Below are 18,533 nucleotides of genomic sequence, written 5' to 3'. Positions count from 1 at the left end.
GCTTGTCCTGCGTGAGTTTTAACTATCAGGTCATTCCGGGTGCTCCTAACCACCAGGTCATAACAGTACAGCTGGCCCAAAGTATTAATGCATCTCAATAGAGGGATAAGAGAAGTTCTGAGACCATTTTTTTTTCTTTTCACTGTGTTTTGTCTTTCTTTTCCCCTAAACCTTTGGGTGGTTCAGGACACAGGTGTAGATATGGACATTCAAGGTCTGTCCTCTTGTGTGGATCATCTCACTGCAAGGGTACAAAACATTCAAGATTTTGTGGTTCAGAATCCGATGTTAGAGCCTAGAATTCCTACTCCTGATTTATTTTCTGGGAATAGATCTAAGTTTCTGAATTTCAAAAATAATTGTAAACTGTTTCTGGCTTTGAAACCCCGCTCCTCTGGTGACCCCGCTCAACAAGTAAAAATCATTATTTCTTTGTTGCGTGGTGACCCTCAAGACTGGGCATTTTCCCTTGTGCCAGGAGATCCTGCATTGCGTGATGTTGATGCGTTTTTTCTGGCGCTTGGATTGCTTTATGATGAACCAAATTCCGTGGATCAGGCAGAGAAAATCTTGCTGGCATTGTGTCAGGGTCAGGATGAAGCGGAGGTGTACTGTCAGAAGTTTAGAAAGTGGTCTGTGCTTACTCAGTAGAATGAATGTGCCCTGGCGGCAATTTTCAGAAAGGGTCTTTCTGAAGCCCTTAAGGATGTCATGGTGGGATTTCCCACGCCTGCTGGTCTGAATGAGTCTATGTCCTTGGCCATTCAGATCGATCGGCGCTTGCGTGAGCGCAAAGCTGTGCACCATTTGGCGGTGTTCTCTGAGAATAGGCCTGAGCCTATGCAGTGTGATAGGACTTTGACCAGAGCTGAACAGCAAGAACACAGACGTCGGAATGGACTGTGTTTTTACTGTGGTGAATCCACTCATGCTATCTCCGATTGTCCTAAGCGCACTAAGCGGTTCGCTAGGTCTGCCACCATTGGTACGGTACAGTCTAAATTTCTTTTGTCCGTTACTCTGATTTGCTCTCTCTCGTCCTATTCTGTTATGCCATTTGTGGATTCAGGCGCTGCCCTGAATTTGATGGACTTGGAGTTTGCCAGGCGCTGTGGTTTTTCCTTGGAGCCCTTGCAGTATCCTATTCCATTGAGAGGAATTGATGCTACGCCTTTGGCCAAGAATAAACCTCAATACTGGACGCAATTGACCATGTGCATGGCTCCTGCACATCAGGAGGATATTCGCTTTTTGGTGTTGCATAATCTGCATCATGTGGTTGTTTTGGGGTTGCCATGGCTACAGGTGCATAATACAGTATTGGATTGGAAATCTATGTTTGTGTCCGGCTGGGGTTGTCAAGGGGTACATGGTGATGTTCCATTGGTGTCAATTTCGCCTTCCACTCCTTCTGAAGTCCCTGAGTTTTTATCAGATTACCGGGATGTATTTGAGGAGCCAAAATCCGGTGCCCTACCTCCTCATAGGGATTGCGATTATGCTATTAATTTGATTCCGGTAGTAAGTTTCCTAAGGGCCGACAGTTTAATTTATCTGTGCCAGAGCACGCTGCTATGCGGAGTTATATAAAGGAATCCTTGGAGAAGGGTCATATTCACCCTTCGTCGTCACCATTGGGAGCAGGGTTCTTTTTTGTGGCCAAGAAGGATGGCTCTTTAAGACCTTGTATTGATTACTGCCTTCTTAATAAGATCACAGTCAAATTTCAGTATCCTTTGCCGCTGATGTCTGATCTGTTTGCTCGGATTAAGGGGGCTAGTTGGTTCACCAAGATAGATCTTCGAGGGGCGGATAATCTGGTGCGAATTAAACAGGGCGATGAATGGAAAACAGCATTTAATACGCCCGAGGGCCATTTTGAGTACCTGGTTATGCCATTCGGGCTTTCTAATGCTCCATCTGTGTTTCAGTCCTTTATGCATGACATCTTCCGAGAGTACCTGGATAGATTCATGATTGTATATTTGGATGACATTTTGGTCTTTTCTGATGATTGGGAGTCTCATGTGAAGCAGGTCAGAATGGTGTTCCAGGTCCTTCGTGCGAATTCCTTTTTTGTGAAGGGGTGTAAGTGTCTCTTTGGAGTTCAGAAGGTTTCATTTTTGGGTTTCATTTTTTCCCCTTCTACTATCGAGATGGACCCTGTTAAGGTCCAGGCCATTTATGATTGGACTCAGCCGACATCTGTGAAGAGCCTACAGAAGTTCCTGGGCTTTGCTAATTTTTACCGTCGCTTCATCGCTAATTTTTCTAGTGTTGCTAAACCGTTGACTGATTTGACCAAGAAAGGTGCTGATGTGGTCAATTGGTCCTCTGCGGCTGTAGAGGCTTTTCAGGAGTTGAAGCATCGTTTTTCTTCTGCCCCTGTGCTGTGCCAGCCAGATGTTTCGTTCCCGTTTCAGGTCGAGGTTGATGCTTCTGAGATTGGAGCAGGGGCTGTTTTGTCGCAAAGAAGTTCTGATGGCTCGGTGATGAAACCATGTGCCTTCTTTTCTAGAAAATTCTCGCCTGCTGAGCGCATTTATGATGTTGGCAATCGAGAGTTGTTGGCCATGAAGTGGGCATTCGAGGAGTGACAACATTGGCTTGAAGGAGCTAAACATCGCGTGGTGGTCTTGACGGATCACAGGAATTTGACTTATCTCGAGTCTGCCAAACGGTTGAATCCTAGACAGGCTCAATGGTCGCTCTTTTTCTCCCGTTTTGATTTTGTGGTTTCATACCTTCCGGGATCTAAGAATGTGAAGGCTGATGCCCTGTCAAGGAGTTTTGTGCCTTACTCTCCGGGTGTTCCGGAGCCGGCGGGTATTCTTAAAGAGGGGGTAATTTTGTCTGCCATCTCCCCTGATTTGCGGCGCGTGCTGCAGAAGTTTCAGGCTGATAGACCTGGCCGTTGTCCAACGGAGAAACTGTTTGTCCCTGATAGATGGACTAGTAGAGTTATCTCTGAGGTTCATTGTTCGGTGTTGGCTGGTCATCCTGGAATCTTTGGTACCAGAGATTTGGTAGCTAGATCCTTTTGGTGGCCTTCTTTGTCACGGGATGTGCGTTCTTTTGTGCAGTCCTGTGGGACTTGTGCTCGGGCTAAGCCCTGCTGTTCTCGTGCCAGTGGGTTGCTTTTGCCCTTGCCGGTCCCGAAGAGGCCCTGGACGCATATTTCCATGGATTTTATTTCTGATCTCCCTGTTTCTCAAAGGATGTCGGTCATTTGGGTGGTTTGTGATCGCTTCTCTAAGATGGTCCATTTGGTACCCTTGTCTAAATTGCCTTCCTCCTCTGATTTGGTGCCATTGTTTTTCCAGCATGTGGTTCGTTTGCATGGCATTCCGGAGAACATCGTCTCGGACAGAGGTTCCCAGTTTGTTTCAAGGTTTTGGCGGTCCTTTTGTGCTAAGATGGGCATTGATTTGTCTTTTTCTTCGGCTTTCCATCCTCAGACTAATGGCCAAACCGAACGAACTAATCAGACTTTGGAAACATATCTGAGATGCTTTGTTTCTGCTGATCAGGATGATTGGGTGTCCTTCTTGCCTTTGGCTGAGTTCGCCCTTAATAATCGGGCCAGCTCGGCTACTTTGGTTTCTCCTTTTTTCTGCAATTCTGGTTTCCATCCTCGTTTCTCTTCAGGGCAGGTTGAGCCTTCGGACTGTCTTGGTGTGGATACTGTGGTGGACAGGTTGCAGCAGATTTGGACTCATGTGGTGGACAATTTGACATTGTCCCAGGAGAAGGCTCAACGTTTCGCTAAACGCCGGCGCTGTGTTGGTCCCCGACTTCGGGTTGGGGATTTGGTTTGGTTGTCATCTCGTCATGTTCCTATGAAGGTTTCCTCTCCTAAGTTTAAGCCTCGTTTCATTGGGCCATATAAGATTTCTGAAATTCTTAATCCTGTGTCATTTCGTTTGGACCTTCCAGCTTCTTTTGCCATCCATAATGTGTTCCATAGGTCGTTGTTGCGGAGATACGTGGCGCCTATGTTTCCCTCCGTTGATCCTCCTGCCCCGGTGTTGGTCGAGGGGGAGTTGGAGTATGTGGTGGAGAAGATTTTGGATTCTTGTGTTTCAAGACGGAAACTCCAGTACCTGGTCAAGTGGAAGGGTTATGTTCAGGAGGATAATTCGTGGGTTTTTGCCTCTGATGTTCATGCTGCCGATCTAGTTCGTGCCTTTCATTTGGCTCATCCTGATCGGCCTGGGGGCTCTGGTGAGGGTTCGGTGACCCCTCCTCAAGGGGGGGGTACTGTTGTGAATTCTGTTGTCGAGCTCCCTCCTGTGGTCGTGAATGGTACTTCGGTGAGTTCTGTCCGTGGGCTCCCTCTGGTAGCTGTGAGTGGGGCTGCTGCTTCTGAGGTTCCTTACACAGGTGACGTGGTTTAACCTTTGGTTGGCTGCTCTATTTAACTCCACTTAGATCGTTACTCCATGCCAGCAGCCAATGTTTCTGCATTGGTTCAGTTCGCTCTTGGATCTTTCTGGTGACCTGTCTACTCCAGCAAAAGCTAAGTTCGTGATAGTATCTAATTCGTTCATTGTTTTCTTGTTCAGCTGGATATCATGATTTTGTCTTGCTAGCTGGAAGCTCTGGGATGCAGAGTGGCATCTCCGCACCATTAGTCAGTGCGGAGGTCTTTTTGCACACTCTGCGTGGTCTTTTGTAGTTTTTTGTGCTGATCGCAAAGCTACCTTTCCTATCCTCTGTCTATTTAGTTAGTCTGGCCTCCTTTTGCTGAAACCTGTTTCATTTCTGCGTTTGTGACTTTCATCTTTACTCACAGTCAATATATGTGGGGGGCTGCCTTTTCCTTTGGGGAATTTCTCTGAGGCAAGGTAGGCTTTATTTTCTATCTCTAGGGCTAGCTAGCTCTTAGGCTGTGATGAGGCGCCTAGGGAGCGTCAGGAGCACTCCACGGCTATTTCTAGTGTGTGTGATAGGATTAGGGATTGCGGTCAGCAGAGCTCCCACATCCCAGAGCTTGTCCTGCATGAGTTTTAACTATCAGGTCATTCCGGGTGCTCCTAACCACCAGGTCATAACAGACCCGTCCACCCCCGGTATAGCTGCATTGGCTGCATATGCAGTATGTCTGCCTTTGCTGATACCCCTTCCACTAAAGGCAACCCATCAGATGGAGTCTCCAAATGTAAAAAAAATTGGCTAGTAAAATCAGCAGCAGTAGCAACAGCAGGCACAGAAGCCACGACAAAGGTGTCACAGACTGCAATAACGCGAGATCAATGCAGCACAATAAAAACTACACCATCGCCTAGTCTTCCCAGTTTGTGACTGAGGTGCAAAAGTCATTGGAGTTCCAAAATGTGTTTATATTGCTGAGAGTTAGGCGGTCTACACTTTCAGTGGACAGACAGATGCGCCTATCCATCAGGACATCACTAGCAGCGCCAAATAAAAGTTCTGAGAGAATGCTGGCTGCCAGGCATGATCAAAATGTCCAGCTCAGGCCACTCTTCCATTTTTAAAAAACAAAATGCAAAAGGGTTCAAATTCACTGAAGGCATTGGTATTGAGCTCAAGATACTCCTGCACCATCCTCTCCAGTCGTTCACAATGTGTCAGACTCGTACTCTGTTCTACTGGTGCATGGGCTGGTCTAAAACATGTATGAAACGACTCACAGAAATTGCTTCTGCCTCTTATACTGATGCCAATAATGATTTTGTGTTGATGACTCAACGTTGCCAGGGTTGGAAGTCTATAGCTGTGAGTCACACTGTGTGCCTCACTGCTGTCTTGAGGAAAACCACCCTTAGGCTTGGTTCCCATTGCGTTAATGGGAAAGCGCTAACGGACAACGCTGCACGGCGTCCGTTAGCGCGCCCATTCACGGCAATGGGAACGCGCAGCACTAGCGCGTGCCATGTTCGGCACGCGCTAGCGACGCGCCGGTGTTTCCTGGTGTGCCGCGGACGCTGCTCGCAGCGTCCGAGGCACGCCCGCGGTCCGTTCCCCGCTCTCGCAGATCGGGGATCTGCGAGAGCGGGGACGTTACCGCGACCCCGGGACGCGGCCACATTAAAAACATTGCGTTAGCGCAACCCGCTAGCGCTAGCGCTAAACGGGTTGCACTAACGCAATGTGACCCTAGCCTAAGATTATCTACAAGCGTGTTTCGATACTCCAACATGCTCATGTCCCTTCCTAGGGTGGGGAGCATCTGGCAAAATTTACTCTTTTACCGTGGATCTAACAGCAGCAACCTATTAATCAGCACTATTTCTAACCTTAACAATACGGGAATCATGTGAAGATAGTGCAGCAAGAAGGTGCTCATGTGTCAGGTGCTTCCATGAGGTCCAAGTCCATGGTGTGGACAACAGAGAGGAGATCATTATCCACTTCAATTCCTGACTGTTGCATGCCCATCACCTCTTCCTCCTTGTCCTCCTCCATTTGTTCCTTGGCTGCTGCACCTTCATTAACAGTTTGTCCTGTACCATGAGCCCCCCTCGATCACTGTAATCCGCAGTGCCATGCCACCCTCCTGTTCAACGACAGTCTGGAACGTAGAGATATTCTTATCACTTTCACATCTTCCTCTGCTTCCACCTCTTCCTCTGGGACCACCACCTCCTACTGCAGACTATTCAAAGTGTGCTCGAGCATGTAGATGACCAGAATAGTGATGGTGATGACAGTATCGTCAGCGCTAACCATCTTAGTAGCCATTTCAAAACTATTCAGAAGGGTGCAGAGGCCCTTCATCTGTGCCAACTCCGTATGTGTAATTTGCACCACGTCCAAACTGTGTTGGCCCAGGCTATGAAAAAAGACATACCGTACCAGGGTTCATTGCTGCTGCCACAGTCGCTGCAACATGTGCAGAGTGGAATTCCACAGTGTTAGAACATTGCATATCAACTGGTTAATCGGTAGGTTGAAAGACCTCTGTAGCGATGCAAGTCGATGACCTGTGGGGTTCAAATTGCGGAAGTGAGCAGACAGCCACCATGCTTTCTGCAGCAATGCATCCAGGCCGGGATAGTGGTGGAGAAATTGCTGTACCACAAGGTTGAGGACGTGATCCATGCAAGGCACGTGCGTGAAGTTGCCCTGGCATAGGGCCGCCACCAGGTTTGCAATGTTATCCCACATGCCCTGCCATGGCTCCAGGTTCAGTAGAGACAGCCATTTCTCAAACTCGTAATGGAAAGCTGTCCACAACTCTTGAGCTGTGTGACTGCAATCTACAAGACATATTCATTTAAACACTACCTGATTACAGTGAGCCCTGGCTGCGCAGTACGGAGGTGGGGGGATTCTCTCTGCACTGTTGGAATGCATGTCTCATTAAGCGAGAGATTGAGGGCACAGGTGGAAGCCCTAAAGGAGATGAAGGAGGCAGAAGCAGTGGAGCAAATGTTAGATCCAGAGGTTTCTCCAGCAAGCCTTGAGGATTCAAATACTTGTGTAGCAGCCCCTTGCCCACCTGCCCCCACAGCCCCCAGAGCCACCCAGTGCCCAGTCAGCGAGATGTAACTCCCCTGGCCATGTTTGCTCATCCTGGTGTCAATGGTGAAATACACCTTGGCATAGATCTTTTCAAGGAATGGGTGATGTTGTTTGTGACATGCTGGTGTATCACAAGCACAGCTTTCTGAGAGATATAATGGTGACTTGGAAACTGGTACTGGGGGACTGTGTTGACAATCAGCTTTCGGAGACCATTTCTTCTATGGCCAACAGATTGGAGATGGTGGAGTTCTTAGCTTTGCCATGTGTAGGAGAAAGCATTATTTTACGCTTCCACAACTGCGGGACCGAGGGCTGGCTGCTGTGCTGAGAGAGGGTGAGGTAGGGAGATTATGACAAATTGCTGGACTGTGAGTGAGGTGCAGGCAGAGATGTTATGGTGGATTGAAAAAGATATGGTGTGCTAGGCGAAACAATAACAGCAGGCTAGGGTTGAGCGAAACGGGTCGGCCACTTTCAGAAGTCGCCGACTTTTGGCAAAGTCGGGTTTCATGAAACCCGACCCGACCCCTGTGTGGGGTCGGCCATGAAGTCAGCGATCTTCTGAATGTGGTATCAGAATTCCGATCCCGATTTCCGATATGTTTGCAATATCGGAAATCGGTATCGGAATCCATATTTAATGTAAAATAAAGAATTAAAATAAAAAATATCGCTATACTTACCCTCTGACGTGCCCTGGTACTAACCGGGAACCTTCCTTCCTTCGAATCAGCGCTTGCAGGACCTTGCGGTGACGTCGCGGTGACATCACGGCTTGTGATTGGTCGCGCGGCCGCCCATGTGACCGCTCGCGCAACCAATCACAAGCCGCGACATCACGCAAGGTCCTGCAAGCGCTGATTCTTAGGAAGGAAGGCTGCCGGAAAGAAGCAGGGCACGTCCGAGGGTGAGTATATTCCTATTAGGTATATACTCACCCTCGGACGTGCCCTGCTTCTTTCCGGCAGCCTTCCTTCCTAAGAATCATCGCTTGCAGGACCTTGCGTGACGTCGCGGTGATGTCGCGGCTTGTGATTGGTCGCGCGAGCGGTCACATGGGCGGCCGCGCGACCAATCACAAGCCGCGACGTCACCTCAAGGTCCTGCAAGCGCTGATTCGAAGGAAGGAAGGATCCTGGTTAGTACCAGGGCGCGTCAGAGGGTAAGTATAGCGATATTTTTTATTTTAATTCTTTATTTTACACTTAAATATGGATCCCAGGGCCTGAAGGAGAGTTTCCTCTCCTTCAGACCCTGAGAACCATTGGAAACCCAATGCACTGCATTGGGTTTCGAGTTTCGGCCGACCCCGGCCCCGACTTTTATATAGGATCGGCCGATTTCACTCGACCCGACTTTTGAAAAAGTCGGGTTTCGTGAAACCCGACCCGATCCTATAAAAGTAAAGGTCGCTCAACCCTACAGCAGGCATCTCCACTTCCGTAACATCCAACACATTACACCCATCTCCTCCCCTCATCCAACACATTACACCCCTTCATCATACAGCACCACTATCCTAGCAAAAGTCCTAACAAAAGCATTAGTGGATTACCAAACTGTTTGTTGACTTTAAAGGAAAATGCTCAGAATCTGAACGTGAATTTGAATGAGCTACGTTCGGGCTGAATTTGAGATTGGTAAATGTCTCTAATCAAGAATGTCTCAGTACATTTGTCCATTCATACTTTTTTCAATTATACGAAGTTTGCCAATGCCATATGCTGAAAAACAGCCTCACACCATGATGGTTCCACCTCCAAAATTCAGTGTTGGGAGGTTGTGGTTGTCCCATCAGTATTTTGCACCTGTGTTGCCACCATCTTTATTATATGGCTTTGCTGCATCCTGATGGTGTATTATATACTATTGGCCTTTTTTCTTGAATTTCGGGGGAAAATTTTAATTCCTCTTTGTCTAATTTTAGTGTAGGTGGGCTTATTCTAGGCAAAGTCCATAATTACCCTTTGGTGCTTAAATTGCCTAATTTACAATTATTTTGATAATATCCACAACTAAATTATGTGAACTCAAAGTCTTGGTAATCTAATGCGCAGAGTACATTTGTACACTAGAAAAATGATATTGCAAGTTAAGGGTGACTGATCTGTCTGACATCATCACTATTGCTGCTTTGTACTTGAACTTCTTACGTTTTGAAAAAAGCTATTAACCGCTGGTTCTTATTAGATTATTTGTTTTAATATTGAGCTAGAATTGTATAATGGGTCTAATGTACTAGTGCACAGCAGTAATTAGTGGAATTGTTTTGTTTTTCTCGTTCTAATTACATTTATGTACTAACACAAACAGTCTTATGATGATGCATAGCTTTATACTGTGTGTTCATCTGGCAAAATTAAATTTTATTTTGGCTTAAAATTTAGCTTTCTCCTGGCTTCTAGCTGCCTAAACCTTTCTAGTAGTTCAATCTAAGACTAGGCCATGGCTACCAACTATCCAGAAATTCCAGGACAGTCTGTAAAAATAGAGCATTTTTATTACACTGTCCATAAAAAAAATTAAATTGTCCTTGATTTTTTGAATGTGAAGAAAGTTATACAGATTATTTTACTATAATCATCATTTTACAGTGAATGCAGCTAATGTTTTCTTATCACCTCTAATCATAATGATTTCTTATGATTTTCCAATGTGTCTGTAAAAAATGTTGTTTGTCCGTGATTTTTTGTTAAGTTGTTCAGAAAAAATAAAAAGTCAATTTGACAACCCTGTGCTAAGCTATTTGTTTTTTTTCTTAGATTTGACTTAAAACAATCCGTTTGTGACCAAAACATTCCTTTTTTGGCCTACTTAAATTTTTGAGAACAACTCTGCTTTGGATTTTCTCTTACTGTGGATCTATGTATGCGATTGGGTTTGGATTGTCCCAAGAATCAAAATAATTTGCCAAGGGAATGCCCTACAAATTTGCTTTTACCTCAGAACTCAGAACATAAAAATAATTTTACGTGATGCCAACGAGCCAATACTATTGACCCACATATACTATTCTTCCAATTCTCACAGCACAATTATGTAACTGCTGCTAGTGGGTATTTGCTCCAAATCATTGTTTTTAACCCCTTCATGACCCAGCCTATTTTGACCTTAAAGACCTTGCCGTTTTTTTGCAATTCTGACCAGTGTCCCTTTATGAGGTAATAACTCGGGAACGCTTCAACGGATCCTAGCGGTTCTGAGATTTTTTTTTCATGACATATTGGGCTTCATTTAGTGGTAAATTTAGGTCAATAAATTCTGTGTTTATTTGTGATAAAAACGGAAATTTGGCGAAAATTTTGAAAATTTCGCAATTTTCACATTTTGAATTTTTATTGTTAAACCAGAGAGTTATGTGACACAAAATAGTTAATAAATAACATTTCCCACACGTCTACTTTACATCAGCACAATTTTGGAAACAAAATTTTTTTTTGCTAGGAAGTTATAAGGGTTAAAATTTGACCAGCGATTTCTCATTTTTACAACGAAATTTACAAAACCATTTTTTTTAGGGACCACCTCACATTTGAAGTCAGTTTGAGGGGTCTATATGGCTGAAAATACCCAAAAGTGACACCATTCTAAAAACTGCACCCCTCAAGGTGCACAAAACCACATTCCAGAAGTTTATTAACCCTTCAGGTGCTTCACAGCAGCAGAAGCAACATGGAAGGAAAAAATGAACATTTAACTTTTTAGTCACAAAAATGATCTTTCAGCAACAATTTTTTTATTTTCCCAATGGTAAAAGGAGAAACTGAACCACGAAAGTTGTTGTCCAATTTGTCCTGAGTACGCTGATACCTCATATGTGGGGGTAAACCACTGTTTGGGCGCACGGCAGGGCTTGGAAGGAAGGAGCGCCATTTGACTTTTTGAATGAAAAATTGGCTGCACTCTTTAGCGGACACCATATCACGTTTGGAGAGCCCCCGTGTGCCTAAAAATTGGAGCTCCCCCACAAATGACCCCATTTTGGAAACTAGACGCCCCAAGGAACTTATCTAGATGCATAGTGAGCCCTTTAAACCCCCAGGTGCTTCACAAATTGATCCGTAAAAATGAAAAAGTACTTTTATTTCACAAAAAAATTCTTTTAGCCTCAATTTTTTCATTTTCACATGGACAACAGGATAAAATGGATCCTAAAATTTGTTGGGCAATTTCTCCTGAGTACACCGATACCTCACATGTGGGGGTAAACCACTGTTTGGGCACATGGTAAGGCTCGGAAGGGAAGGAGCGCCATTTGACTTTTTGAATGAAAAATTATCTCCATCGTTAGCGGACACCATGTCACGTTTGGAGAGACCCTGTGTGCTTAAACATTGGCGCTCCCCCACAAGTGACCCCATTTTGGAAACTAGACGCCCCAAGGAACTTATCTAGATGCCTAGTGAGCACTTTAAACCCTCAGGTGCTTCACAAATTGATCCGTAAAAATGAAAAAGTACTTTTTTTTCACAAAAAATTTCTTTTCGCCTCAATTTTTTCATTTTCACATGGGCAATAGGATAAAATGGATCCTAAAATTTGTTGAGCAATTTCTCCCGAGTACGCCGAATCCTCATATGTGGGGGTAAACCACTGTTTGGGCACAAGGCAGGGCTCGGAAGGGAAGGCGCGCCTTTTGACTTTTTGAATGGAAAATTAGCTCCAATTGTTAGCGGACACCATGTCGCATTTGGAGCGCCCCTGTGTGCCTATGCAATGGAGCTCCCCCACAAGTGACCCCATTTTGGAAACTAGACCCCCCAAGGAACCTATCTAGATGCATACTGAGCACTTTAAACCCCCAGGTGCTTCACAGAAGTTTATAATGCAAAGCCATGAAAATAAAAAATAATTTTTCTTTTCTCAAAAATTATTTTTTAGCCTGGAATTTCCTATTTTGCCAATGGTAATAGGAGAAATTGGACCACAAATGTTGTTGTCCAGTTTGTCCTGAGTACGCAGATACCCCATATGTGGGGGTAAAACACTGTTTGGGCGCACGGCAGGGCTCAGAAGGGAAGGCACGCCATTTGGCTTTTTAAATGGAAAATTAGCTCCAATCATTAGCGGACACCATGTCGAGTTTGGAGAGCCCCTGTGTGCCTAAACATTGGAGATCCCCCACAAATGACCCCATTTTGGAAACTAGACCCCCAAAGGAACTAATCTAGATATGTGGTGAGCACTTTGAACCCTCAAGTGCTTCACAGAAGTTTATAACGCAGAGCCATGAAAAAAAAAAAATTTCTTTTCTCAAAAATGATTTTTTAGCCCGCAATTTTTTATTTTCCCAAGGGTAACAGGAGAAATTTGACCCCAAAAGTTGTTATCCAGTTTCTCCTGAGTACGCTGATACCCTATATGTGGGGGTAAACGACTGTTTAGGCACATGCTGGGGCTCGGAAGTGAAGTAGTGACTTTTTGAAATGCAGACTTTGATGGAATGCTCTGCGGGCGTCACGTTGCGTTTGCAGAGCCCCTGATGTGGCTAAACAGTAGAAACCCCCCACAAGTGACCCTATTTTGGAAACTAGACCCCGAAAGGAACTTATCTAGATGTGAGGTGAGCACTTTGAACCCCCAAGTGCTTCACAGAAGTTCAAAACACAGAGCAGTGAAAATAATAAATACGTTTTCTTTCCTCAAAAATAATTTTTTAGCCCAGAATTTTTTAATTTTCCCAAGGGTAACAGGAGAAATTTGACCCCAATATTTGTTGTCCAGTTTCTCCTGAGTACGGTGATACCCCATATGTGGGGGTAAACCACTGTTTGGGCACATGCCGGGGCTCGGAAGTGAAGTAGTGACGTTTTGATATACAGACTTTGATGGAATGCTCTACGGCGTCACGTTGCGTTTGCAGAGCCCCTGATGTGACTAAACAGTAGAAACCCCCCACAAGTGACCCCATTTCAGAAACTAGACCCCGAAATGAAATTATCTAGATATGTGGTGAGCACTTTCAACCCCCAAGTGCTTCACAGAAGTTTATAGCGCAGAGCTGTGAAAATAATAAATACGTTTTCTTTCCTCAAAAATAATTTTTTAGCCCAGAATTTTTTATTTTCCCAAGGGTTACAGGAGAAATTGGACCCCAAAAGTTGTTGTCCAGTTTCTCCTGAGTACGCTGATACCCCATGTGTGGGGGTAAACCACTGTTTGGGCACACGTCGGGGCTCAGAAGGGAAGTAGTGACTTTTGAAATGCAGACTTTGATGGAATGGTCTGCGGACGTCACGTTGCGTTTGCAGAGCCCCTGGTGTGCCTAAACAGTAGAAACCCCCCACAAGTGACCCCATTTTGGAAACTAGACCCCCCAAGGAACTTATCTAGATATGTGGTGAGCACTTTGAACCCCCAAGTGCTTCACAGACGTTTACAACGCAGAGCCGTGAAAATAAAAAATCATGTGTGGTCAAAAGCGGTTTAACAAAAAATCCTCTCAAAAGACAAGAAAGGTGGGGGCGTGGCTATGGAGTGAGCGAGGAAGGACGCATATAGTGAGAGCTCCTAGAATCCTGCATGTATCCTGCATATAAGACCCCCTTTTAAGCACTCAATTTGCTTCTGCTGGGGCTTCTAGAGACCTGGAGGCTGCCAACCCCTGGAAGGGACCACAGCGGTAACTGGAAGAAGCCGGAGGAGAGGACATACCTTACGGAGTGGTGAGCTCCACGTGTAACGGCGGCCATCTTCCCAGGAGGGCGCCCTGCGGGCAGACGGCGCGAGGCTGTCTGTGGCTGTGGCTGGAGCCCCCCTTAGTCCCCGGACGGTACCTGGCACCTGCAGGTGAGAGCTGCGGGACCCGGGCCCGACGGAGGGGCAGAGAGACTTACGTTGGCGGCGGCGGCTGTGCGGGCGGCAGCCATCACTGAAGCGCGCGCTCCTGCAGTAGGAGGCGCGGTGCGGCTCATTATCACCGCAGCGTGACTGGGAGGTGAGCGCTTAACCTGCTCTGCACATATTACGGGGAATCGTGGTGAGTGCTCTGAAAGACTGGGCCCCACGCTCCCCTATTAACCACGACCCAGCCGGCTGCACTTTTATTGGGCCTCCCCTCTGCTGCCATCGCTGCAAAGAACTTCCCCTGTAACAGGGGTCTCCGCCATATTGGCAGCCTGTGCCTCTTGATTATACACCAGTATACCTCCTGACTATAAGGGTGCCCAGCTGGGATACACATCATATACAGCCTTGGTGTGACCGTATAATAATTCTACAGACCTAACTTAATTACCTTGTTGGGCCACACAATTATTAACCATGCACCGTCCAAAGAATACAACTGCAGCTGACAGGCTAAAAGAATTAGCTAGAAGTGACACTTCAGATGGTGCAAGATCTCTTAGAAATAGTTCCTCACAAGCTCAGCGCGGGAAAATCTGTCTCTCTGATAGTGTTGATGAGAGCGAGCAAGATGATTTGACTCTCAAGCAAGCATCTGAACAATTAATGCAAGCTATATCTCTAACTAGGACGTCTCTTTCTGAAAAAATAGAGGATGTACATACGGAGGTGGGGCGCCTAAGGCAAGACATGCAGACCATGAAGGGACGTATAACAGAAGTTGAAACAAGGGTATCTCAGGTGGAGGACACTATCAAACCTATGGAGGCAAAACTAACGAAAGTTGCTGGGTCTATAAATGCCTGGAAACAAAAGGCAGACGATTTGGAAAACAGACTGCGCCGAAACAATATTCGCATTATTGGTCTGCCGGAGCGCTCAGAAGGCCAACAACCTGAAAAATTCCTGGAAGATTGGCTCAAATCCTCTTTGGGAGACATATTCTCCCCAATGTTCTCGGTGGAAAGAGCCCATAGAGTCCCTACAAGATCCCTTCCTCCTGGAGCCCCACCCAGACCGTTCCTGGCACGCATCCTTAACTGCAAGGACAGAGATGCTATTCTGCGACTGGCGCGACAAAAGAGTCCCATCAAGTTTAATAGTGCTACAATCTCGATTTTCCCAGACTTCTCCGTTGAACTTCAGAAACAGCGGGCAAGATTTATGGATGTCAAAAAACAACTCAGAGACAAGAACATCATCTACTCCATGATCTATCCAGCACGTCTCCGGGTGGTCTGCAATGGTTCCTCCTTGTTCTTCACTGACCCATCGGAGGCAGAGGACTGGCTGCGATCCCGTGGGAAGTCTAATGCAACGGAACCCTGATAAGTTTCCGACCAACTAATGCCCCTTTAAATTTTGAAATTGGAGCTCTCTCTGCGAGCGTTCAAAATACCAACGATACCGGACGCTGGAGTCAGCGGGGGTATCCCCAGGTTTATTTGATGATGGGAGCGATAAACAATGCTCCTGGATTGTTCAGTTCTTGTTAAGTTTTCTTTTTTTGCTAAGTTTAACTAGCACTAATAAGTGTTTAGGTAAAAGCCGCCTCCAGAACTGTTATAATTATTTATGCGTAATCTGTAGACTTCTCTCGACCACCATTGTATGGAATGAATATGGAGTCTAAATTGATATGTATGACCTGGAATATACGGGGTATTAAATCACCCCGGAAGAAAATTAAGGTGTTCTCCCAGATCAGGCGATATCATCCTCATATTGTGGCCCTGGTAGAAACACATTTAACTAGAGACACAGCCAGAAGCGTACAGAAACCCTGGGTACAGTGGCATGTTCATGCGTTCCACACCAGCTACTCGAGAGGGGTATCATTGTTGATACACAGAGATGTTCGATGGGAGGCCCGGACGACTCGGCGGGACACAGAGGGACGTTTTGTTTTTGTTCATGCATTAATTAATTCTCGTGAATATGTTATATTGTGCATTTACAACCCTCCTCCAGCTAATATTTCAATACTTAGGATGGCAATGAGTTTTGCGTTAAATTACCCAGACGCACATGTCATCTGTATGGGTGACTTTAACCTGGTCATGGATAGTTGTCTGGATAGGTTGAGACTGGGAGATGGGTCATCTGGGGAACCTCAGCCCTTGTCTTCTTCATTGGCCCCGACTCAGCTGGCACTGTTCATAGAAAATAGTGGCTGGGTGGATCTATGGAGGATACTTCACTCTGGGGAAAAAGGATATACCTGCCACTCATCTACTAAAGGCTCCCTATCCCGTATAGACTATATTTTTGGGTCTGTCGGCTTGGTGCAATGGGTAAGCGGTATAGAGCATGGCAATAGAGGAATCGCGGACCACAGTCCAATTGTTCTCACGCTTACATTTGGGAAACTGACTAATGGTAGAATATGGAAGTTGAACCCCTTTTGGCTTAAACTAATAGACTCAAGTGATAGAACAGTTGACCAGTTGAATTGTTATACTCGATCTCACCCAGAACCTCAAGATATTAATTTATTCTGGGACGCCCTTAAGGCGTACCTAAGGGGCTGTTTGTCCTCTACGATTTCCTATGTTAAAAGGGTGACATCGAGAGACGACGATGAGATTGAGCAACGCTTGAAAGATGCTGAGGCCGCATATACAGCCAGTCAGACTAATAACAATAAGGTTGAGTGGTTAACCCTGCAAAGATTATATGCCCAACACCTGGACACTAAATCCAAACATAAGCTGATTTTTACGCGACAATCATATTTTGAAGTGGGGAATCAGGCGGGGAAATTTTTGGCTTTCCTGGTACGTCAACACAATACGTCTAATATGGTAATACAACTTCGTTCGCCAGACGGCTCGTTGAACACCACCACCGAGGAAATACTTCAGTGCTTTTATAATTATTATAAAGGGTTATATGAGTCCAAGAGCGATTTCAGTGTTTCAGATTGTTTAGAATATTTATCCGATATAGAATTCCCTACACTGAATTCCGCACAGCAGGCTTTTATGGACGCTGAATTTACCCTAGAAGAAATAGAGCTAGCTATAACGGATATGGCCTCTGGGAAGGCCCCCGGGCCAGATGGCTTCCCAATCGAATTGTATAGGAAATACCGAGAAGTACTAGCTCCACTTTTATTGCAAGTATTCAGAGAGATATGGAGAGGGGGATGCCTGCCCGATACTTTTTATGAGGCACATATTATTGTACTCAGAAAGGAGGGGAAAGATCCATTAGAGTGCGGGTCCTATCGCCCCATATCGTTAGTAAATGTAGACTATAAGATTTTTACTAAGATTTTAGCCACTAGGCTGAACTCTATTATACTAGACATTATACACCCGGATCAAACTGGCTTCATGCCTGGTAAGAGCACCTCTATAAATATCAGACGGGTTCAATCGATAATTCAATACAGTTCTTTACTACCTGATAATAACTGGGCGTTGGCGTCGTTGGACGCAGCTAAGGCGTTTGACTCTCTTGAATGGCCCTTCTTGTCCGCTTGCCTGCAGAAATATGGTTTCGGGGCTAAATTCCTGAATTGGGTTAATATATTATACATGAAACCAAAGGCCCGCATAATAGTAAATGGCTCCATCTCTGAGCCCTTTTTATTATATAGGGGAACCCGTCAAGGGTGTCCCCTTTCCCCAGCCCTATTTGCTCTAGCAATAGAGGCATTGGCAATACGTCTCCGATCTTCCCCCGGTATTGAGGGTATAAAAATAGCGGATCGCATTGATACCATTGGTTTATACGCCGATGACATGATAGTGTTCATGGATAACACGGAAGAGACGTTACCGAGGGTGATTACTACCATAGATAGATTTAGTGGGTTCTCAGGCCTATATATTAACTGGGATAAGTCTGCTCTATTGCCTCTCTCTCAATCCCCAGCATCTAACCTCAATACTCTTTCCTCGTTGCCCATAGTATCTAACTTTAAGTACTTGGGTATATATATGACTCAACATAGTGGGTCGGACTTACAACTCAATATTTTTCCCCTGCTAGATTACGCTAAACTGAAATTTACATCTTGGAGCAAGATTCCATTATCTGTAGCAGGTCGTATTAACCTCATTAAAATGATATTGCTCCCTAAATTTAACTATTGTCTTCAACATAGCGCAGTAACTGTACCGAAGTTCTTCTTCACCAACTTAAACTCTCAGGTTGCTTCATTCATATGGGGAAAAAGTAGGCCTAAG

Source organism: Ranitomeya imitator, chromosome 2, assembly GCF_032444005.1.
Source record: "Ranitomeya imitator isolate aRanImi1 chromosome 2, aRanImi1.pri, whole genome shotgun sequence".
Classification (NCBI taxonomy): domain Eukaryota; kingdom Metazoa; phylum Chordata; class Amphibia; order Anura; family Dendrobatidae; genus Ranitomeya; species Ranitomeya imitator.
This window is presented reverse-complemented; position numbering follows the sequence as displayed.